Source organism: Oncorhynchus nerka, unplaced genomic scaffold (assembly GCF_034236695.1).
Source record: "Oncorhynchus nerka isolate Pitt River unplaced genomic scaffold, Oner_Uvic_2.0 unplaced_scaffold_772, whole genome shotgun sequence".
Taxonomy (NCBI): Eukaryota; Metazoa; Chordata; class Actinopteri; order Salmoniformes; family Salmonidae; genus Oncorhynchus; species Oncorhynchus nerka.
This window is the reverse complement of record NW_027040450.1, coordinates 92,962-117,225: the sequence shown is the minus strand read 5'-3', so window position 1 is coordinate 117,225 and position 24,264 is coordinate 92,962. Positions and strand designations below refer to the sequence as shown.

Below are 24,264 nucleotides of genomic sequence, written 5' to 3'. Positions count from 1 at the left end.
TGCAGGGTACCAGGTAGTTGAGGTAATAATGAGACTATAAGGAGAACCAGTACTGAGTCAATGTGCAGGGTACCAGGTAGTTGAGGTAATAATGAGACTATAAGGAGAACCAGTACTGAGTCAATGTGCAGGGTACCAGGTAGTTGAGGTAATAATGAGACTATAAGGAGAACCAGTACTGAGTCAATGTGCAGGGTACCAGGTAGTTGAGGTAATAATGAGACTATAAGGAGAACCAGTACTGAGTCAATGTGCAGGGTACCAGGTAGTTGAGGTAATAATGAGACTATAAGGAGAACCAGTACTGAGTCAATGTGCAGGGTACCAGGTAGTTGAGGTAATAATGAGACTATAAGGAGAACCAGTACTGAGTCAATGTGCAGGGTACCAGGTAGTTGAGGTAATAATGAGACTATAAGGAGAACCAGTACTGAGTCAATGTGCAGGGTACCAGGTAGTTGAGGTAATAATGAGACTATAAGGAGAACCAGTACTGAGTCAATGTGCAGGGTACCAGGTAGTTGAGGTAATAATGAGACTATAAGGAGAACCAGTACTGAGTCAATGTGCAGGGTACCAGGTAGTTGAGGTAATAATGAGACTATAAGGACTACCAGTACTGAGTCAATGTGCAGGGTACCAGGTAGTTGAGGTAATAATGAGACTATAAGGAGTACCAGTACTGAGTCAATGTGCAGGGTACCAGGTAGTTGAGGTAATAATGAGACTATAAGGACTACCAGTACTGAGTCAATGTGCAGGGTACCAGGTAGTTGAGGTAATAATGAGACTATAAGGACTACCAGTACTGAGTCAACGTGCAGGGTACCAGGTAGTTGAGGTAATAATGAGGCTATAAGGAGTACCAGTACTGAGTCAATGTGCAGGGTACCAGGTAGTTGAGGTAATAATGAGGCTATAAGGAGTACCAGTACTGAGTCAATGTGCAGGGTACCAGGTAGTTGAGGTAATAATGAGACTATAAGGAGAACCAGTAATGAGTCAATGTGCAGGGTACCAGGTAGTTGAGGTAATAATGAGACTATAAGGACTACCAGTACTGAGTCAATGTGCAGGGTACCAGGTAGTTGAGGTAATAATGAGACTATAAGGAGAACCAGTACTGAGTCAATGTGTAGGGTACCAGGTAGTTGAGGTAATAATGAGGCTATAAGGAGTACCAGTACTGAGTCAATGTGCAGGGTACCAGGTAGTTGAGGTAATAATGAGACTATAAGGAGAACCAGTACTGAGTCAATGTGCAGGGTACCAGGTAGTTGAGGTAATAATGAGACTATAAGGAGAACCAGTACTGAGTCAATGTGCAGGGTACCAGGTAGTTGAGGTAATAATGAGACTATAAGGAGTACCAGTACTGAGTCAATGTGCAGGGTACCAGGTAGTTGAGGTAATAATGAGACTATAAGGAGAACCAGTACTGAGTCAATGTGCAGGGTACCAGGTAGTTGAGGTAATAATGAGACTATAAGGAGTACCAGTACTGAGTCAATGTGCAGGGTACCAGGTAGTTGAGGTAATAATGAGACTATAAGGAGTACCAGTACTGAGTCAATGTGCAGGGTACCAGGTAGTTGAGGTAATAATGAGACTATAAGGAGAACCAGTAATGAGTCAATGTGCAGGGTACCAGGTAGTTGAGGTAATAATGAGACTATAAGGACCAGCAGTACTGAGTCAATGTGCAGGGTACCAGGTAGTTGAGGTAATAATGAGACTATAAGGAGAACCAGTACTGAGTCAATGTGTAGGGTACCAGGTAGTTGAGGTAATAATGAGGCTATAAGGAGTACCAGTACTGAGTCAATGTGCAGGGTACCAGGTAGTTGAGGTAATAATGAGACTATAAGGAGAACCAGTACTGAGTCAATGTGCAGGGTACCAGGTAGTTGAGGTAATAATGAGACTATAAGGAGAACCAGTACTGAGTCAATGTGCAGGGTACCAGGTAGTTGAGGTAATAATGAGACTATAAGGAGAACCAGTACTGAGTCAATGTGCAGGGTACCAGGTAGTTGAGGTAATAATGAGACTATAAGGAGAACCAGTACTGAGTCAATGTGCAGGGTACCAGGTAGTTGAGGTAATAATGAGACTATAAGGAGAACCAGTACTGAGTCAATGTGCAGGGTACCAGGTAGTTGAGGTAATAATGAGACTATAAGGAGAACCAGTACTGAGTCAATGTGCAGGGTACCAGGTAGTTGAGGTAATAATGAGACTATAGGAGAACCAGTACTGAGTCAATGTGCAGGGTACCAGGTAGTTGAGGTAATAATGAGACTATAAGGAGAACCAGTACTGAGTCAATGTGCAGGGTACCAGGTAGTTGAGGTAATAATGAGACTATAAGGAGTACCAGTACTGAGTCAATGTGCAGGGTACCAGGTAGTTGAGGTAATAATGAGACTATAAGGAGAACCAGTACTGAGTCAATGTGCAGGGTACCAGGTAGTTGAGGTAATAATGAGACTATAAGGAGTACCAGTACTGAGTCAATGTGCAGGGTACCAGGTAGTTGAGGTAATAATGAGACTATAAGGAGTACCAGTACTGAGTCAATGTGCAGGGTACCAGGTAGTTGAGGTAATAATGAGACTATAAGGAGTACCAGTACTGAGTCAATGTGCAGGGTACCAGGTAGTTGAGGTAATAATGAGACTATAAGGAGAACCAGTACTGAGTCAATGTGCAGGGTACCAGGTAGTTGAGGTAATAATGAGACTATAAGGAGTACCAGTACTGAGTCAATGTGCAGGGTACCAGGTAGTTGAGGTAATAATGAGGCTATAAGGAGTACCAGTACTGAGTCAATGTGCAGGGTACCAGGTAGTTGAGGTAATAATGAGACTATAAGGAGTACCAGTACTGAGTCAATGTGCAGGGTACCAGGTAGTTGAGGTAATAATGAGACTATAAGGAGAACCAGTACTGAGTCAATGTGCAGGGTACCAGGTAGTTGAGGTAATAATGAGACTATAAGGAGTACCAGTACTGAGTCAATGTGCAGGGTACCAGGTAGTTGAGGTAATAATGAGACTATAAGGAGAACCAGTACTGAGTCAATGTGCAGGGTACCAGGTAGTTGAGGTAATAATGAGACTATAAGGAGTACCAGTACTGAGTCAATGTGCAGGGTACCAGGTAGTTGAGGTAATAATGAGACTATAAGGAGAACCAGTACTGAGTCAATGTGCAGGGTACCAGGTAGTTGAGGTAATAATGAGACTATAAGGAGAACCAGTACTGAGTCAATGTGCAGGGTACCAGGTAGTTGAGGTAATAATGAGACTATAAGGAGAACCAGTACTGAGTCAATGTGCAGGGTACCAGGTAGTTGAGGTAATAATGAGACTATAAGGAGAACCAGTACTGAGTCAATGTGCAGGGTACCAGGTAGTTGAGGTAATAATGAGACTATAAGGAGTACCAGTACTGAGTCAATGTGCAGGGTACCAGGTAGTTGAGGTAATAATGAGACTATAAGGAGTACCAGTACTGAGTCAATGTGCAGGGTACCAGGTAGTTGAGGTAATAATGAGACTATAAGGAGAACCAGTACTGAGTCAATGTGCAGGGTACCAGGTAGTTGAGGTAATAATGAGACTATAAGGAGTACCAGTACTGAGTCAATGTGCAGGGTACCAGGTAGTTGAGGTAATAATGAGACTATAAGGAGAACCAGTACTGAGTCAATGTGCAGGGTACCAGGTAGTTGAGGTAATAATGAGACTATAAGGAGTACCAGTACTGAGTCAATGTGCAGGGTACCAGGTAGTTGAGGTAATAATGAGACTATAAGGAGAACCAGTACTGAGTCAATGTGCAGGGTACCAGGTAGTTGAGGTAATAATGAGACTATAAGGAGTACCAGTACTGAGTCAATGTGCAGGGTACCAGGTAGTTGAGGTAATAATGAGACTATAAGGAGAACCAGTACTGAGTCAATGTGCAGGGTACCAGGTAGTTGAGGTAATAATGAGACTATAAGGAGTACCAGTACTGAGTCAATGTGCAGGGTACCAGGTAGTTGAGGTAATAATGAGACTATAAGGAGAACCAGTACTGAGTCAATGTGCAGGGTACCAGGTAGTTGAGGTAATAATGAGACTATAAGGAGAACCAGTACTGAGTCAATGTGCAGGGTACCAGGTAGTTGAGGTAATAATGAGACTATAAGGAGAACCAGTACTGAGTCAATGTGCAGGGTACCAGGTAGTTGAGGTAATAATGAGACTATAAGGAGAACCAGTACTGAGTCAATGTGCAGGGTACCAGGTAGTTGAGGTAATAATGAGACTATAAGGAGAACCAGTACTGAGTCAATGTGCAGGGTACCAGGTAGTTGAGGTAATAATGAGACTATAAGGAGTACCAGTACTGAGTCAATGTGCAGGGTACCAGGTAGTTGAGGTAATAATGAGACTATAAGGAGAACCAGTACTGAGTCAATGTGCAGGGTACCAGGTAGTTGAGGTAATAATGAGACTATAAGGAGAACCAGTACTGAGTCAATGTGCAGGGTACCAGGTAGTTGAGGGTAATAATGAGACTATAAGGAGAACCAGTACTGAGTCAATGTGCAGGGTACCAGGTAGTTGAGGTAATAATGAGACTATAAGGAGTACCAGTACTGAGTCAATGTGCAGGGTACCAGGTAGTTGAGGTAATAATGAGACTATAAGGAGAACCAGTACTGAGTCAATGTGCAGGGTACCAGGTAGTTGAGGTAATAATGAGACTATAAGGAGAACCAGTACTGAGTCAATGTGCAGGGTACCAGGTAGTTGAGGTAATAATGAGACTATAAGGAGTACCAGTACTGAGTCAATGTGCAGGGTACCAGGTAGTTGAGGTAATAATGAGACTATAAGGAGAACCAGTACTGAGTCAATGTGCAGGGTACCAGGTAGTTGAGGTAATAATGAGACTATAAGGAGTACCAGTACTGAGTCAATGTGCAGGGTACCAGGTAGTTGAGGTAATAATGAGACTATAAGGAGAACCAGTACTGAGTCAATGTGCAGGGTACCAGGTAGTTGAGGTAATAATGAGACTATAAGGAGTACCAGTACTGAGTCAATGTGCAGGGTACCAGGTAGTTGAGGTAATAATGAGACTATAAGGAGTACCAGTACTGAGTCAATGTGCAGGGTACCAGGTAGTTGAGGTAATAATGAGACTATAAGGAGTACCAGTACTGAGTCAATGTGCAGGGTACCAGGTAGTTGAGGTAATAATGAGACTATAAGGAGTACCAGTACTGAGTCAATGTGCAGGGTACCAGGTAGTTGAGGTAATAATGAGACTATAAGGAGTACCAGTACTGAGTCAATGTGCAGGGTACCAGGTAGTTGAGGTAATAATGAGACTATAAGGAGTACCAGTACTGAGTCAATGTGCAGGGTACCAGGTAGTTGAGGTAATAATGAGACTATAAGGAGTACCAGTACTGAGTCAATGTGCAGGGTACCAGGTAGTTGAGGTAATAATGAGACTATAAGGAGTACCAGTACTGAGTCAATGTGCAGGGTACCAGGTAGTTGAGGTAATAATGAGACTATAAGGAGAACCAGTACTGAGTCAATGTGCAGGGTACCAGGTAGTTGAGGTAATAATGAGACTATAAGGAGAACCAGTACTGAGTCAATGTGCAGGGTACCAGGTAGTTGAGGTAATAATGAGACTATAAGGAGAACCAGTACTGAGTCAATGTGCAGGGTACCAGGTAGTTGAGGTAATAATGAGACTATAAGGAGAACCAGTACTGAGTCAATGTGCAGGGTACCAGGTAGTTGAGGTAATAATGAGACTATAAGGAGAACCAGTACTGAGTCAATGTGCAGGGTACCAGGTAGTTGAGGTAATAATGAGACTATAAGGAGAACCAGTACTGAGTCAATGTGCAGGGTACCAGGTAGTTGAGGTAATAATGAGACTATAAGGAGTACCAGTACTGAGTCAATGTGCAGGGTACCAGGTAGTTGAGGTAATAATGAGACTATAAGGAGAACCAGTACTGAGTCAATGTGCAGGGTACCAGGTAGTTGAGGTAATAATGAGACTATAAGGAGAACCAGTACTGAGTCAATGTGCAGGGTACCAGGTAGTTGAGGTAATAATGAGGCTATAAGGAGTACCAGTACTGAGTCAATGTGCAGGGTACCAGGTAGTTGAGGTAATAATGAGGCTATAAGGAGTACCAGTACTGAGTCAATGTGCAGGGTACCAGGTAGTTGAGGTAATAATGAGACTATAAGGAGAACCAGTACTGAGTCAATGTGCAGGGTACCAGGTAGTTGAGGTAATAATGAGACTATAAGGAGTACCAGTACTGAGTCAATGTGCAGGGTACCAGGTAGTTGAGGTAATAATGAGACTATAAGGAGAACCAGTACTGAGTCAATGTGCAGGGTACCAGGTAGTTGAGGTAATAATGAGACTATAAGGAGTACCAGTACTGAGTCAATGTGCAGGGTACCAGGTAGTTGAGGTAATAATGAGACTATAAGGAGAACCAGTACTGAGTCAATGTGCAGGGTACCAGGTAGTTGAGGTAATAATGAGACTATAAGGAGAACCAGTACTGAGTCAATGTGCAGGGTACCAGGTAGTTGAGGTAATAATGAGACTATAAGGAGAACCAGTACTGAGTCAATGTGCAGGGTACCAGGTAGTTGAGGTAATAATGAGACTATAAGGAGAACCAGTACTGAGTCAATGTGCAGGGTACCAGGTAGTTGAGGTAATAATGAGACTATAAGGAGAACCAGAACTGAGTCAATGTGCAGGGTACCAGGTAGTTGAGGTAATAATGAGACTATAAGGAGAACCAGTACTGAGTCAATGTGCAGGGTACCAGGTAGTTGAGGTAATAATGAGACTATAAGGAGTACCAGTACTGAGTCAATGTGCAGGGTACCAGGTAGTTGAGGTAATAATGAGACTATAAGGAGAACCAGTACTGAGTCAATGTGCAGGGTACCAGGTAGTTGAGGTAATAATGAGACTATAAGGAGTACCAGTACTGAGTCAATGTGCAGGGTACCAGGTAGTTGAGGTAATAATGAGACTATAAGGAGTACCAGTACTGAGTCAATGTGCAGGGTACCAGGTAGTTGAGGTAATAATGAGACTATAAGGAGTACCAGTACTGAGTCAATGTGCAGGGTACCAGGTAGTTGAGGTAATAATGAGACTATAAGGAGAACCAGTACTGAGTCAATGTGCAGGGTACCAGGTAGTTGAGGTAATAATGAGACTATAAGGAGTACCAGTACTGAGTCAATGTGCAGGGTACCAGGTAGTTGAGGTAATAATGAGACTATAAGGAGAACCAGTACTGAGTCAATGTGCAGGGTACCAGGTAGTTGAGGTAATAATGAGGCTATAAGGAGAACCAGTACTGAGTCAATGTGCAGGGTACCAGGTAGTTGAGGTAATAATGAGACTATAAGGAGAACCAGTACTGAGTCAATGTGCAGGGTACCAGGTAGTTGAGGTAATAATGAGACTATAAGGAGAACCAGTACTGAGTCAATGTGCAGGGTACCAGGTAGTTGAGGTAATAATGAGACTATAAGGAGAACCAGTACTGAGTCAATGTGCAGGGTACCAGGTAGTTGAGGTAATAATGAGACTATAAGGAGAACCAGTACTGAGTCAATGTGCAGGGTACCAGGTAGTTGAGGTAATAATGAGACTATAAGGAGAACCAGTACTGAGTCAATGTGCAGGGTACCAGGTAGTTGAGGTAATAATGAGACTATAAGGAGAACCAGTACTGAGTCAATGTGCAGGGTACCAGGTAGTTGAGGTAATAATGAGACTATAAGGAGAACCAGTACTGAGTCAATGTGCAGGGTACCAGGTAGTTGAGGTAATAATGAGACTATAAGGAGTACCAGTACTGAGTCAATGTGCAGGGTACCAGGTAGTTGAGGTAATAATGAGACTATAAGGAGTACCAGTACTGAGTCAATGTGCAGGGTACCAGGTAGTTGAGGTAATAATGAGACTATAAGGAACCAGTACTGAGTCAATGTGCAGGGTACCAGGTAGTTGAGGTAATAATGAGACTATAAGGAGAACCAGTACTGAGTCAATGTGCAGGGTACCAGGTAGTTGAGGTAATAATGAGACTATAAGGAGTACCAGTACTGAGTCAATGTGCAGGGTACCAGGTAGTTGAGGTAATAATGAGACTATAAGGAGTACCAGTACTGAGTCAATGTGCAGGGTACCAGGTAGTTGAGGTAATAATGAGACTATAAGGAGAACCAGTACTGAGTCAATGTGCAGGGTACCAGGTAGTTGAGGTAATAATGAGACTATAAGGACTACCAGTACTGAGTCAATGTGCAGGGTACCAGGTAGTTGAGGTAATAATGAGACTATAAGGAGAACCAGTACTGAGTCAATGTGCAGGGTACCAGGTAGTTGAGGTAATAATGAGGCTATAAGGAGTACCAGTACTGAGTCAATGTGCAGGGTACCAGGTAGTTGAGGTAATAATGAGACTATAAGGAGAACCAGTACTGAGTCAATGTGCAGGGTACCAGGTAGTTGAGGTAATAATGAGACTATAAGGAGAACCAGTACTGAGTCAATGTGCAGGGTACCAGGTAGTTGAGGTAATAATGAGACTATAAGGAGAACCAGTACTGAGTCAATGTGCAGGGTACCAGGTAGTTGAGGTAATAATGAGACTATAAGGAGAACCAGTACTGAGTCAATGTGCAGGGTACCAGGTAGTTGAGGTAATAATGAGACTATAAGGAGTACCAGTACTGAGTCAATGCAGGGTACCAGGTAGTTGAGGAAATAATGAGACTATAAGGAGTACCAGTACTGAGTCAATGTGCAGGGTACCAGGTAGTTGAGGTAATAATGAGACTATAAGGAGTACCAGTACTGAGTCAATGTGCAGGGTACCAGGTAGTTGAGGTAATAATGAGACTATAAGGACTACCAGTACTGAGTCAATGTGCAGGGTACCAGGTAGTTGAGGTAATAATGAGACTATAAGGAGAACCAGTACTGAGTCAATGTGCAGGGTACCAGGTAGTTGAGGTAATAATGAGACTATAAGGAGAACCAGTACTGAGTCAATGTGCAGGGTACCAGGTAGTTGAGGTAATAATGAGACTATAAGGAGAACCAGTACTGAGTCAATGTGCAGGGTACCAGGTAGTTGAGGTAATAATGAGACTATAAGGAGAACCAGTACTGAGTCAATGTGCAGGGTACCAGGTAGTTGAGGTAATAATGAGACTATAAGGAGAACCAGTACTGAGTCAATGTGCAGGGTACCAGGTAGTTGAGGTAATAATGAGACTATAAGGAGAACCAGTACTGAGTCAATGTGCAGGGTACCAGGTAGTTGAGGTAATAATGAGACTATAAGGAGAACCAGTACTGAGTCAATGTGCAGGGTACCAGGTAGTTGAGGTAATAATGAGACTATAAGGAGAACCAGTACTGAGTCAATGTGCAGGGTACCAGGTAGTTGAGGTAATAATGAGACTATAAGGAGAACCAGTACTGAGTCAATGTGCAGGGTACCAGGTAGTTGAGGTAATAATGAGACTATAAGGACTACCAGTACTGAGTCAATGTGCAGGGTACCAGGTAGTTGAGGTAATAATGAGACTATAAGGAGTACCAGTACTGAGTCAATGTGCAGGGTACCAGGTAGTTGAGGTAATAATGAGACTATAAGGACTACCAGTACTGAGTCAATGTGCAGGGTACCAGGTAGTTGAGGTAATAATGAGACTATAAGGACTACCAGTACTGAGTCAACGTGCAGGGTACCAGGTAGTTGAGGTAATAATGAGACTATAAGGAGAACCAGTACTGAGTCAATGTGCAGGGTACCAGGTAGTTGAGGTAATAATGAGGCTATAAGGAGTACCAGTACTGAGTCAATGTGCAGGGTACCAGGTAGTTGAGGTAATAATGAGGCTATAAGGAGTACCAGTACTGAGTCAATGTGCAGGGTACCAGGTAGTTGAGGTAATAATGAGACTATAAGGAGAACCAGTAATGAGTCAATGTGCAGGGTACCAGGTAGTTGAGGTAATAATGAGACTATAAGGACTACCAGTACTGAGTCAATGTGCAGGGTACCAGGTAGTTGAGGTAATAATGAGACTATAAGGAGAACCAGTACTGAGTCAATGTGTAGGGTACCAGGTAGTTGAGGTAATAATGAGGCTATAAGGAGTACCAGTACTGAGTCAATGTGCAGGGTACCAGGTAGTTGAGGTAATAATGAGACTATAAGGAGAACCAGTACTGAGTCAATGTGCAGGGTACCAGGTAGTTGAGGTAATAATGAGACTATAAGGAGAACCAGTACTGAGTCAATGTGCAGGGTACCAGGTAGTTGAGGTAATAATGAGACTATAAGGAGAACCAGTACTGAGTCAATGTGCAGGGTACCAGGTAGTTGAGGTAATAATGAGACTATAAGGAGAACCAGTACTGAGTCAATGTGCAGGGTACCAGGTAGTTGAGGTAATAATGAGACTATAAGGAGTACCAGTACTGAGTCAATGTGCAGGGTACCAGGTAGTTGAGGTAATAATGAGGCTATAAGGAGTACCAGTACTGAGTCAATGTGCAGGGTACCAGGTAGTTGAGGTAATAATGAGACTATAAGGAGAACCAGTACTGAGTCAATGTGCAGGGTACCAGGTAGTTGAGGTAATAATGAGACTATAAGGAGAACCAGTACTGAGTCAATGTGCAGGGTACCAGGTAGTTGAGGTAATAATGAGACTATAAGGAGAACCAGTACTGAGTCAATGTGCAGGGTACCAGGTAGTTGAGGTAATAATGAGACTATAAGGAGAACCAGTACTGAGTCAATGTGCAGGGTACCAGGTAGTTGAGGTAATAATGAGACTATAAGGAGAACCAGTACTGAGTCAATGTGCAGGGTACCAGGTAGTTGAGGTAATAATGAGACTATAAGGAGAACCAGTACTGAGTCAATGTGCAGGGTACCAGGTAGTTGAGGTAATAATGAGACTATAAGGACTACCAGTACTGAGTCAATGTGCAGGGTACCAGGTAGTTGAGGTAATAATGAGACTATAAGGAGTACCAGTACTGAGTCAATGTGCAGGGTACCAGGTAGTTGAGGTAATAATGAGACTATAAGGACTACCAGTACTGAGTCAATGTGCAGGGTACCAGGTAGTTGAGGAAATAATGAGACTATAAGGAGTACCAGTACTGAGTCAATGTGCAGGGTACCAGGTAGTTGAGGTAATAATGAGACTATAAGGAGTACCAGTACTGAGTCAATGTGCAGGGTACCAGGTAGTTGAGGTAATAATGAGACTATAAGGAGTACCAGTACTGAGTCAATGTGCAGGGTACCAGGTAGTTGAGGTAATAATGAGACTATAAGGACTACCAGTACTGAATCAATGTGCAGGGGTACCAGGTAGTTGAGGTTATAATGAGACTATAAGGATTACCAGTACTGAGTCAACGTGCAGGGTACCAGCTAGTTAAGGTAATAATGAGACTATAAGGAGTACCAGTACTGAGTCAATGTGCAGGGTACCAGGTAGTTGAGGTAATCATGAGGCTATAAGGAGTACCAGTACTGAGTCAATGTGCAGGGTACCAGGTAGTTGAGGTAATAATGAGACTATAAGGAGGACCAGTAATGAGTCAATGTGCAGGGTACCAGGTAGTTGAGGTAATAATGAGACTATAAGGAGAACCAGTAATGAGTCAATGTGCAGGGTACCAGGTAGTTGAGGTAATAAAAGACTATAAGGACTACCAGTACTGAGTCAATGTGCAGGGTACCAGGTAGTTGAGGTAATAATGAGACTATAAGGAGTACCAGTACTGAGTCAATGTACAGGGTACCAGGTAGTTGAGGTAATAATGAGACTATAAGGAGTACCAGTACTGAGTCAATGTGCAGGGTACCAGGTAGTTGAGGTAATAATGAGACTATAAGGAGAACCAGTACTGAGTCAATGTGCAGGGTACCAGGTAGTTGAGGTAATAATGAGACTATAAGGAGAACCAGTACTGAGTCAATGTGCAGGGTACCAGGTAGTTGAGGTAATAATGAGACTATAAGGAGAACCAGTAATGAGTCAATGTGCAGGGTACCAGGTAGTTGAGGTAATAATGAGACTATAAGGAGTACCAGTACTGAGTCAATGTGCAGGGTACCAGGTAGTTGAGGTAATAATGAGACTATAAGGAGAATCAGTACTGAGTCAATGTGCAGGGTACCAGGTAGTTGAGGTAATAATGAGACTATAAGGAGAACCAGTACTGAGTCAATGTGCAGGGTACCAGGTAGTTGAGGTAATAATGAGACTATAAGGAGAACCAGTACTGAGTCAATGTGCAGGGTACCAGGTAGTTGAGATAATAATGAGGCTATAAGGAGTACCAGTACTGAGTCAATGTGCAGGGTACCAGGTAGTTGAGGTAATAATGAGGCTATAAGGAGAACCAGTACTGAGTCAATGTGCAGGGTACCAGGTAGTTGGGGTAATAATGAGACTATAAGGAGTACCAGTACTGAGTCAATGTACAGGGTACCAGGTAGTTGAGGTAATAATGAGACTATAAGGAGTACCAGTACTGAGTCAATGTGCAGGGTACCAGGTAGTTGAGGTAATAATGAGACTATAAGGAGAACCAGTACTGAGTCAATGTGCAGGGTACCAGGTAGTTGAGGTAATAATGAGACTATGAGGAGAACCAGTACTGAGTCAATGTGCAGGGTACCAGGTAGTTGAGGTAATAATGAGGCTATAAGGAGTACCAGTACTGAGTCAATGTGCAGGGTACCAGGTAGTTGAGGTAATAATGAGACTATAAGGAGAACCAGTACTGAGTCAATGTGCAGGGTACCAGGTAGTTGAGGTAATAATGAGACTATAAGGAGAACCAGTACTGAGTCAATGTGCAGGGTACCAGGTAGTTGAGTTAATAATGAGACTATAAGGAGAACCAGTACTGAGTCAATGTGTAGGGTACCAGGTAGTTGAGGTAATAATGAGGCTATAAGGAGTACCAGTACTGAGTCAATGTGCAGGGTACCAGGTAGTTGAGGTAATAATGAGGCTATAAGGAGTACCAGTACTGAGTCAATGTGCAGGGAACAGGTAGTTGAGGTAATAATGAGACTATAAGGAGAACCAGTAATGAGTCAATGTGCAGGGTACCAGGTAGTTGAGGTAATAATGAGACTATAAGGAGTACCAGTACTGAGTCAATGTGCAGGGTACCAGGTAGTTGAGGTAATAATGAGACTATAAGGAGAACCAGTAATGAGTCAATGTGCAGGGTACCAGGTAGTTGAGGTAATAATGAGACTATAAGGAGTACCAGTACTGAGTCAATGTGCAGGGTACCAGGTAGTTGAGGTAATAATGAGACTATAAGGAGAATCAGTACTGAGTCAATGTGCAGGGTACCAGGTAGTTGAGGTAATAATGAGACTATAAGGAGAATCAGTACTGAGTCAATGTGCAGGGTACCAGGTAGTTGAGGTAATAATGAGACTATAAGGAGAACCAGTACTGAGTCAATGTGCAGGGTACCAGGTAGTTGAGGTAATAATGAGACCATAAGGAGAACCAGTACTGAGTCAATGTGTAGGGTACCAGGTAGTTGAGGTAATAATGAGGCTATAAGGAGTACCAGTACTGAGTCAATGTGCAGGGTACCAGGTAGTTGAGGTAATAATGAGGCTATAAGGAGTACCAGTACTGAGTCAATGTGCAGGGTACCAGGTAGTTGAGGTAATAATGAGACTATAAGGAGAACCAGTACTGAGTCAATGTGCAGGGTACCAGGTAGTTGAGGTAATAATGAGACTATAAGGAGAACCAGTACTGAGTCAATGTGCAGGGTACCAGGTAGTTGAGTTAATAATGAGACTATAAGGAGAACCAGTACTGAGTCAATGTGTAGGGTACCAGGTAGTTGAGGTAATAATGAGGCTATAAGGAGTACCAGTACTGAGTCAATGGGCAGGGTACCAGGTAGTTGAGGTAATAATGAGGCTATAAGGAGTACCAGTACTGAGTCAATGTGCAGGGAACAGGTAGTTGAGGTAATAATGAGACTATAAGGAGAACCAGTAATGAGTCAATGTGCAGGGTACCAGGTAGTTGAGGTAATAATGAGACTATAAGGAGTACCAGTACTGAGTCAATGTGCAGGGTACCAGGTAGTTGAGGTAATAATGAGACTATAAGGAGAACCAGTACTGAGTCAATGTGCAGGGTACCAGGTAGTTGAGGTAATAATGAGACTATAAGGAGAACCAGTACTGAGTCAATGTGCAGGGTACCAGGTAGTTGGGGTAATAATGAGACTATAAGGAGAACCAGTACTGAGTCAATGTGCAGGGTACCAGGTAGTTCAGGTAATAATGAGACTATAAGGAGTACCAGTACTGAGTCAATGTGCAGGGTACCAGGTAGTTGAGGAAATAATGAGACTATAAGGAGTACCAGTACTGAGTCAATGTGCAGGGTACCAGGTAGTTGAGGTAATAATGAGACTATAAGGAGTACCAGTACTGAGTCAATGTGCAGGGTACCAGGTAGTTGAGGTAATAATGAGACTATAAGGAGTACCAGTACTGAATCAATGTGCAGGGGTACCAGGTAGTTGAGGTTATAATGAGACTATAAGGATTACCAGTACTGAGTCAATGTGCAGGGTACCAGGTAGTTAAGGTAATAATGAGACTATAAGAAGTACCAGTACTGAGTCAATGTGCAGGGTACCAGGTAGTTGAGGTAATAATGAGGCTATAATGAGTACCAGTACTGAGTCAATGTGCAGGGTACCAGGTAGTTGAGGTAATAATGAGACTATAAGGAGAACCAGTACTGAGTCAATGTGCAGGGTACCAGGTAGTTGAGGTAATAATGAGACTATAAGGACTACCAGTACTGAGTCAATGTGCAGGGTACCAGGTAGTTGAGGTAATAATGAGACTATAAGGACTACCAGTACTGAGTCAATGTGCAGGGTACCAGGTAGTTGAGGTAATAATGAGACTATAAGGAGAACCAGTACTGAGTCAATGTGCAGGGTACCAGGTAGTTGAGATAATAATGAGGCTATAAGGAGAACCAGTACTGAGTCAATGTGCAGGGTACCAGGTAGTTGGGGTAATAATGAGACTATAAGGAGAACCAGTACTGAGTCAATGTGCAGGGTACCAGGTAGTTCAGGTAATAATGAGACTATAAGGAGTACCAGTACTGAGTCAATGTGCAGGGTACCAGGTAGTTGAGGTAATAATGAGACTATAAGGAGTACCAGTACTGAATCAATGTGCAGGGGTACCAGGTAGTTGAGGTTATAATGAGACTATAAGGATTACCAGTACTGAGTCAATGTGCAGGGTACCAGGTAGTTAAGGTAATAATGAGACTATAAGAAGTACCAGTACTGAGTCAATGTGCAGGGTACCAGGTAGTTGAGGTAATAATGAGGCTATAATGAGTACCAGTACTGAGTCAATGTGCAGGGTACCAGGTAGTTGAGGTAATAATGAGACTATAAGGAGAACCAGTACTGAGTCAATGTGCAGGGTACCAGGTAGTTGAGGTAATAATGAGACTATAAGGACTACCAGTACTGAGTCAATGTGCAGGGTACCAGGTAGTTGAGGTAATAATGAGACTATAAGGACTACCAGTACTGAGTCAATGTGCAGGGTACCAGGTAGTTGAGGTAATAATGAGACTATAAGGAGAACCAGTACTGAGTCAATGTGCAGGGTACTAGGTAGTTGAGGTAATAATGAGACTATAAGGAGAACCAGTACTGAGTCAATGTGTAGGGTACCAGGTAGTTGAGGTAATAATGAGACTATAAGGAGAACCAGTACTGAGTCAATGTGCAGGGTACCAGGTAGTTGAGGTAATAATGAGACTATAAGGACTACCAGTACTGAGTCAATGTGCAGGGTACCAGGTAGTTGAGGTAATAATGAGGCTATAATGAGTACCAGTACTGAGTCAATGTGCAGGGTACCAGGTAGTTGAGGTAATAATGAGACTATAAGGAGAACCAGTACTGAGTCAATGTGCAGGGTACCAGGTAGTTGAGGTAATAATGAGACTATAAGGAGAACCAGTACTGAGTCAATGTGCAGGGTACCAGGTAGTTGAGGTAATAATGAGACTATAAGGAGAACCAGTACTGAGTCAATGTGTAGGGTACCAGGTAGTTGAGGTAATAATGAGGCTATAAGGAGTACCAGTACTGAGTCAATGTGCAGGGTACCAGGTAGTTGAGGTAATAATGAGGCTATAAGGAGTACCAGTACTGAGTCAATGTGCAGGGTACCAGGTAGTTGAGGTAATAATGAGACTATACGGAGTACCAGTACTGAATCAATGTGCAGGGGTACCAGGTAGTTGAGGTTATAATGAGACTATAAGGATTACCAGTACTGAGTCAATGTGCAGGGTACCAGGTAGTTAAGGTAATAATGAGACTATAAGGAGTACCAGTACTGAGTCAATGTGCAGGGTACCAGGTAGTTGAGGTAATAATGAGACTATAAGGACTACCAGTACTGAGTCAATGTGCAGGGTACCAGGTAGTTGAGGTAATAATGAGACTATAAGGACTAACAGTACTGAGTCAATGTGCAGGGTACCAGGTAGTTCAGGTAATAATGAGACTATAAGGAGTACCAGTACTGAGTCAATGTGCAGGGTACCAGGTAGTTGAGGTAATAATGAGACTATAAGGAGTACCAGTACTGAGTCAATGTGCAGGGTACCAGGTAGTTGAGGTAATAATGAGGCTATAAGGAGAACAAGTACTGAGTCAATGTGCAGGGTACCAGGTAGTTGAGATAATAATGAGGCTATAAGGAGTACCAGTACTGAGTCAATGTGCAGGGTACCAGGTAGTTGAGGTAATAATGAGGCTATAAGGAGAACCAGTACGGAGTCAATGTGTAGGGTACCAGGTAGTTGAGGTAATAATGAGGCTATAAGGAGTACCAGTACTGAGTCAATGTGCAGGGTACCAGGTAGTTGAGGTAATAATGAGACTATAAGGAGAACCAGTACTGAGTCAATGTGCAGAGTACCAGGTAGTTGAGGTAATAATGAGACTATAAGGAGAACCAGTACTGAGTCAATGTGTAGGGTACCAGGTAGTTGAGGTAATAATGAGGCTATAAGGAGAACAAGTACTGAGTCAATGTGCAGGGTACCAGGTAGTTGAGATAATAATGAGGCTTATAAGGAGTACCAGTACTGAGTCAATGTGCAGGGTACCAGGTAGTTGAGGTAATAATGAGGCTATAAGGAGAACAAGTACTGAGTCAATGTGCAGGGTACCAGGTAGTTGAGATAATAATGAGGCTATAAGGAGTACCAGTACTGAGTCAATGTGCAGGGTACCAGGTAGTTGAGGTAATAATGAGGCTATAAGGAGAACCAGTACTGAGTCAATGTGCAGGGTACCAGGTAGTTGGGGTAATAATGAGACTATAAGGAGTACCAGTACTGAATCAATGTGCAGGGTACCAGGTAGTTGAGGTAATAATGAGACTATAAGGAGTACCAGTACTGAGTCAATGTGCCGGGTACCAGGTAGTTGAGGTAATAATGAGACTATAAGGAGTACCAGTACTGAGTCAATGTGCAGGGTACCAGGTAGTTGAGGTAATAATAAGGGCTATAAGGAGTACCAGTACTGAGTCAATGTGCAGGGTACCAGGTAGTTGGGGTAATAATGAGACTATAAGGAGTACCAGTACTGAGTCAATGTGCAGGGGTACCAGGTAGTTGAGGTAATAATGAGACTATAAGGAGAACCAGTACTGAGTCAATGTGCAGGGTACCAGGTAGTTGAGGTAATAATAAGGGCTATAAGGAGTACCAGTACTGAGTCAATGTGCAGGGTACCAGGTAGTTGGGGTAATAATGAGACTATAAGGAGAACCAGTACTGATTCAATGTACAGGGATACCAGGTAGTTGAGGTAATAATGAGACTATAAGGAGAACCAGTACTGAGTCAATGTGCAGGGTACCAGGTAGTTGAGGTAATAATGAGACTATAAGGAGAACCAGTACTGAGTCAATGTGTAGGGTACCAGGTAGTTGAGGTAATAATGAGGCTATAAGGAGTACCAGTACTGAGTCAATGTGCAGGGTACCAGGTAGTTGAGGTAATAATGAGGCTATAAGGAGTACCAGTACTGAGTCAATGTGCAGGGAACAGGTAGTTGAGGTAATAATGAGACTATAAGGAGAACCAGTAATGAGTCAATGTGCAGGGTACCAGGTAGTTGAGGTAATAATGAGACTATAAGGAGTACCAGTACTGAGTCAATGTGCAGGGTACCAGGTAGTTGAGGTAATAATGAGACTATAAGGAGAACCAGTACTGAGTCAATGTGCAGGGTACCAGGTAGTTGAGGTAATAATGAGACTATAAGGAGAACCAGTACTGAGTCAATGTGCAGGGTACCAGGTAGTTGAGGTAATAATGAGACTATAAGGAGAACCAGTACTGAGTCAATGTGCAGGGTACCAGGTAGTTGAGGTAATAATGAGACTATAAGGAGAACCAGTACTGAGTCAATGTGTAGGGTACCAGGTAGTTGAGATAATAATGAGGCTATAAGGAGTACCAGTACTGAGTCAATGTGCAGGGTACCAGGTAGTTGAGGTAATAATGAGACTATAAGGAGAACCAGTACTGAGTCAATGTGCAGGGTACCAGGTAGTTGAGGTAATAATGAGACTATAAGGACTACCAGTACTGAGTCAATGTGCAGGGTACCAGGTAGTTGAGGTAATAATGAGACTATAAGGACTACCAGTACTGAGTCAATGCAGGGTACCAGGTAGTTGAGGTAATAATGAGACTATAAGGAGAACCAGTACTGAGTCAATGTGCAGGGTACCAGGTAGTTGAGGTAATAATGAGACTATAAGGAGAACCAGTACTGAGTCAATGTGCAGGGTACCAGGTAGTTGAGGTAATAATGAGACTATAAGGAGAACCAGTACTGAGTCAATGTGCAGGGTACCAGGTAGTTGAGGTAATAATGAGACTATAAGGAGAACCAGTACTGAGTCAATGTGCAGGGTACCAGGTAGTTGAGGTAATAATGAGACTATAAGGACTACCAGTACTGAGTCAATGTGCAGGGTACCAGGTAGTTGAGGTAATAATGAGGCTATAATGAGTACCAGTACTGAGTCAATGTGCAGGGTACCAGGTAGTTGAGGTAATAATGAGGCTATAAGGATAACAAGTACTGAGTCAATGTGCAGGGTACCAGGTAGTTGAGATAATAATGAGGCTTATAAGGAGTACCAGTACTGAGTCAATGTGCAGGGTACCAGGTAGTTGAGATAATAATGAGGCTATAAGGAGACCAGTACTGAAATGTGCAGGGTACCAGGTGTTGAGTCAATGTGCAGGGTACAAGGTAGTTGAGGTAATAATAAGGGCTATAAGGAGTACCAGTACTGAGTCAATGTGCAGGGTACCAGGTAGTTGGGGTAATAATGAGACTATAAGGAGAACCAGTACTGAGTCAATGTGCAGGGGTACCAGGTAGTTGAGGTAATAATGAGACTATAAGGAGAACCAGTACTGAGTCAATGTGCAGGGTACCAGGTAGTTGAGGTAATAATAAGGGCTATAAGAGTACCAGTACTGAGTCAGGCTATAAGGAGTACCAGTACTGAGTCAATGTGCAGGGTACCAGGTAGTTGGGGTAATAATGAGACTATAAGGAGAACCAGTACTGAGTCAATGTGCAGGGTACCAGGTAGTTCAGGTAATAATGAGACTATAATTGAGATAACATGTACATGTAGGTAGAGGTAAAAGTGACTAGACAATCAGGATAGAGATTACTTCTCCTCATCCAGGGAGTGCACACACACGCACACACACACACACACACACACACACACACACACACACACATACACACACACACACACACACACACACACACAGGGAATGTTGTGTTTGTTTAATGTTGTTTTAGGACTATGAAAATGGACAAAAGGATTAGCCTATGGATTATGAAAACAACAACAATAAATGGGAAAATGGGAGAGGAGAAATGACTAGAGACAGTGTTGTTTAACTCACTGACCAGGACCCATGAGTTCTTCTTACCTTTGTTCAGTAGAAAAGTCTCCCTCTCTAAACTCTGGAGGAGGACTCATAGACTTGTCACTCTCACAGCTGGAGACAGGGGAGGCTGGTCTCTCCTGCTTGATTGGTCTTCAACACAACAGAGACAAACATTACATCTCTCATCTACTCTGAGCTCAGATTCCAAAACGCAATATGTCACTTTTCAGAAATGTTCGTAAATGAGCTTTTATTGTTTATAGAAATGATGAATGAGATGTTTTTTTCACCATCTAATCATGAGATGTGGTCGTTCAATGACAGACATGTATTTGTTTAATGTCTTTCACTTGATGTTTCATTTCAGAGAGAAAAATAATCATGTTTATTTTGCTAAATGCTATATATCTGCCTCACTCTCAGAGAAATCAGTAGTACTGCTAGGTTTTACACAGTAATAATATATATCTGCCTCACTCTCAGAGAAATCAGTAGTACTGCTAGGTTTAACACAGTAATAATATATATCTGCCTCACTCTCAGAGAAATCAGTAGTTCTGCTAGGTTTTACACAGTAATAATATATATCTGCCTCACTCTCAGAGAAATCAGTAGTACTGCTAGGTTTAACACAGTAATAATATATATCTGCCTCACTCTCAGTGAAATCAGTAGTTCTGCCAGGTTTGACAGAGTTTCATAAAGAACTGTACAAATGATACATTTGACATCAATATACAACATTTTTTTTAAACCATTATTAAATACAGGAATATAAGATCTGTATTTAAACATTTAGTTTTGAAATCAGCATATGTTTTTATCCAGAGCCTGGGGTAGGAGTACCAGTACTGAGTCAATGTGCAGGGTACCAGGAAAATAATGAGACTATAAGGAGTACCAGTACTGAGTCAATGTGCAGGGTACCAGGTTGTAACGGTTTTGTAGGTGTGATGGAGAGTCGGACCAAAATGCAGCGTGTAGATTGCGATCCATGTTTATTCAACTAACGTAACACGAATCTAAATACAAACACTACAAAACAATAAACGTAACGAAAACCGAAACAGCCTAATACTGGTGCACATACACACAGAACAAGGACATAAAGACACTAAGGACAATCACCCACGACAAACTCAAATAATATGGCTGCCTAAATATGGTTCCCAATCAGAGACAACGATAAACACCTGCCTCTGATTGAGAACCACTTCAGACAGCCATAGACTTAACTAGAACACCCCACTAGCTACAATCCCAATACATACACACCATACACAAACCCATGCCACACCCTGGCCTGACCAAATAAATAAAGATAAACACAAAATACTTCGACCAGGGCGTGACAGAACCCCCCCCCCTAAGGTGCGGACTCCCGAACGCACCTCAAAACAATAGGGATTGTCCGGGTGGGCGCCTGTCCGTGGTGGCGGCTCCGGCGCGGGACGTGGACCCCACTCAATCAATGTCTTAGTCCCCTCTCCTCGCGTCCTTGGATAGTCCACACTCGCCGCCGACCATGGCCTAGTAGTCCTCACCCAGAACCCCACTGGACTGAGGAGCAGATCGGGACTGAGGGGCAGCTCGGGACTAAGGCAGCTCGGGACTGAGGGGAAGTACGGGAGTGAGAGTAAGCTCGGGAGTGAGAGGAAGCTCGTGAGAGGAAGCTCGGGAGTGAGAGGAAGCTCGGGAGTGAGAGGAAGCTCAGGAGTGAGAGGAAGCTCGGGAGTGAGAGGAAGCTCAGGAGTGAGAGGAAGCTCAGGCAGGTTGATGGATCTACCAGATCCTGGCTGGCTGGTGGTTTCGGCAGATCCTGGCTGACTGGCGGATCCTGGATGACTAGCAAATCCTGGCTGACTGGCGGATCTGGCAGATCCTGGCTGACTGGCGGATCCTGGCGGATCCTGACCGACTGGCAGATCCTGGCCGACTGGCAGTTCTGGCAGATCCCGGCTGACTGGCGGATCTGGAAGCGTCTGGTTGACTGGCAGATCTGGAAGAGTCTGGTTGACTGGCAGATCTGGAAGAGTCTGGTTGACTGGCAGATCTGGAAGAGTCTGGTTGACTGGCAGATCTGGAACAGTCTGGTTGACTGGCAGATCTGGAAGAGTCTGGTTGACTGGCAGATCTGGAAGAGTCTGGCTGACTGGCGGATCTGGAAGAGTCTGGTTGACTGGCGGATCTGGAAGAGTCTGGTTGAATGGCAGATCTGGAAGAGTCTGGCTGACTGGCAGATCTGGAAGAGTCTGGCTGACTGGCAGATCTGGAAGAGTCTGGCTGACTGGCAGATCTGGAAGATTCTGGCTGACTGGCAGATCTGGAAGAGTCTGGTTGACTGGCAGATCTGGAAGAGTCTGGTTGACTGGCGGATCTGGAAGAGTCTGGCTGACTGGCGGCTCTGGCTGCTCCATGTAGGCTGACAGCTCTGGCGGCTTCTTACAGACTGACAGCTCTGGCGGCTCCGTGCAGACTGGTGGCTCCTTGCAAACTGACAGCTCCTTGCAGACTGGCAGCTCCGTGCAGACTGGCAGCTCCGTGCAGACTGGCAGCTCCTTTCAGACTGGCAGCTCCTTGCAGACTGGCAGCTCCGTGCAGACTGGCAGCTCCTTGCAGACTGGCAGCTCCTTGCAGACTGACAGCTCTGGCTGCTTCATGCAGACTGACATCTCTGGCTGCTCCACGCAGACTGACAGCTCTGGCTGCTCCATGCAGGCTGGCAGCTCTGGCTGCTTCATGCAGGCTGGCAGCTCTGGCTGCGCTGAACAGGCAGGAGACTCCAGCAGCGCTGTAGAGGAAGAAGGCTCTAGCTGCGCTGAACAGGCGGGAGACTCCGGCAGCGCGGGAGAGGAGAAAGGCTCCGACAGCGCTGGAGAGGCGGGAGACTCCGACAGCGCAGGAGAGGCGAGGCGCACTGTAGGCCTGATGCGTGGTGCTGGTACTGGTGGTACTGGACCGAGGACACGCACAGGAAGCCTGGTGTGGGGAGCTGCTACCGGAGGGCAGGGGTGTGGAGGTGGTACTGGATAGACTTCCGTGCAGGCGCACTGGAGCTCTTGAGCACCGAGCCTGCCCAACCTACCTGGCTCGATGCCCACTCTAGCCCGGCCGATACGAGGAGCTGGAATATACCGCACCGGGCTATGCACCCGCACTGGGGACACCGTGCGCACCACTGCATAACACGGTGCCTGCCCGGTCTCTCTAGCCCCCCGGTAAGCACAGGGAGTTTGAGCCGATCTCCTACCTGGCATAGCCCTACTCCCTGTAGGCCTCCCCCCCCCAATACATTTTTGGGGCTGACTCTCGGGCTTCCATCCGCTCTGCCGTGCTAGTTCCTCATAATGCCGCCTCTCTGCTTTTGCTGCCTCCAGCTCGGCTTTGGGGCGACAATAATCTCCAGGCTGATCCCAGGGTCCTTTCCCGTCTAGAATCTCCTCCCAAGTCCATTTCTCCAAGTAGTGCAGCCTCTCCCACTGTAGTTGCTGCTGCTCCTGCTGCTGCTGCTGCCTCTGTTGCCTCTCCTGCGGCTCCTGCCTGTTGACACGCTGCTTGGTCCGTTGGTGGTGGGTGATTCTGTAACGGTTTTGTAGGTGTGATGGAGAGTCGGACCAAAATGCAGCTTGTAGATTGCGATCCATGTTTATTCAACTAACGTAACACGAATCTAAATACAAACACTACAAAACAATAAACGTATCCCTGAAAACCGAAACAGCCTAATACTGGTGCACATACACAGAACAAGGACATAAAGACACTAAGGACAATCACCCACGACAAACTCAAAGAATATGGCTGCCTAAATATGGTTCCCAATCAGAGACAACGATAAACACCTGCCTCTGATTGAGAACCCCTTCAGACAGCCATAGACTTAACTAGAACACCCCACTAGCTACAATCCCAATACATACACACCATACACAAACCCATGCCACTCCCTGGCCTGACCAAATAAATAAAGATAAACACAAAATACTTCGACCAGGGCGTGACACAGGTAGTTGAGGTAATAATGAGGCTATAAGGAGTACCAGTACTGAGTCAATGTGCAGGGTACCAGGTAGTTGAGGTAATAATGAGACTATAAGGA

At 44.1% G+C, this 24,264-nt stretch overlaps 1 protein-coding gene across 2 annotated transcripts in view; it reads right to left on the bottom strand.

Annotated features, from left to right (window-relative positions):
- LOC135571094 (NACHT, LRR and PYD domains-containing protein 12-like) overlaps positions 1-24,264 on the bottom strand; it is a 151,878-nt gene that overhangs the window by 45,109 nt on the left and 82,505 nt on the right. The gene's annotated exons all lie outside the window — the stretch shown is intronic.